The following is a 773-nucleotide window of genomic DNA, read 5'->3' as shown; positions in this document are numbered from 1 at the left end:
CAGCACTGCCACAGCCAGTTTGCCACTCCCTTCCAGCTGCAGTGTCACATTGAAAGTGTCCACAATTCCCAGAAGCCTTCCACCATCTGTAAAATCTGTGATTTGTCCTTTGAGACAGAGCAGGTTCTCTTACAGCACATGAAAGACAATCATAAGCCTGGTGAAATGCCCTGTGTATGCAAGGTTTGCAGTTACAGATCATCATTCTTTGCAGATGTGGATGCACATTTCAGAACACACCATGGTAACACTAAAAATTTACTTTGCCTGTTTTGTCTCAAAATTTTTAAAACTGCAACACCATACATACGTCATTATAGATGGCACTGAGAAGAGTTTTCACCAGTGTTCCAAATGCCGGCTACAGTTTTTAACTTTTAAAGAGATAAGGGATTCAAATGTATTCTTTTTAATGGCTGAGTAATACTCCATTGTGTATATGTACCACAGCTTTCTTATCCATTCATCTGCTGATGGACATCTAGGCTGCTTCCATGTCCTGGCTATTATAAACAGTGCTGCGATGAACATTGGGGTACACGTGTCTCTTTCCCTTCTGGTTTCCTCAGTGTGTATGCCCAGCAGTGGGATTGCTGGATCATAAGGCAGTTCTATTTCCAGTTTTTTAAGGAATCTCCACACTGTTCTCCATAGTGGCTGTACTAGTTTGCATTCCCACCAACAGTGTAAGAGGCCTATTATACAGAGTGAAGTAAGCCAGAAGGAAAAACACCAATACAGTATACTAACACATATATATGGAATTTAGAAAG

The 773-nt window shown here is 41.0% G+C and overlaps 1 pseudogene; it reads left to right on the top strand.

Annotated features, from left to right (window-relative positions):
- Window positions 1–773, top strand: part of LOC104979986 — a 17167-nt pseudogene that overhangs the window by 3408 nt on the left and 12986 nt on the right.

This window comes from Bison bison, unplaced genomic scaffold, assembly GCF_000754665.1.
Source record: "Bison bison bison isolate TAMUID 2011002044 unplaced genomic scaffold, Bison_UMD1.0 scf7180017864492, whole genome shotgun sequence".
In the NCBI taxonomy this organism is placed as follows: Eukaryota; Metazoa; Chordata; class Mammalia; order Artiodactyla; family Bovidae; genus Bison; species Bison bison.
The sequence above is the reverse complement of the archived record's forward strand: the minus strand, read 5'-3'. Positions and strand labels throughout refer to the sequence as shown.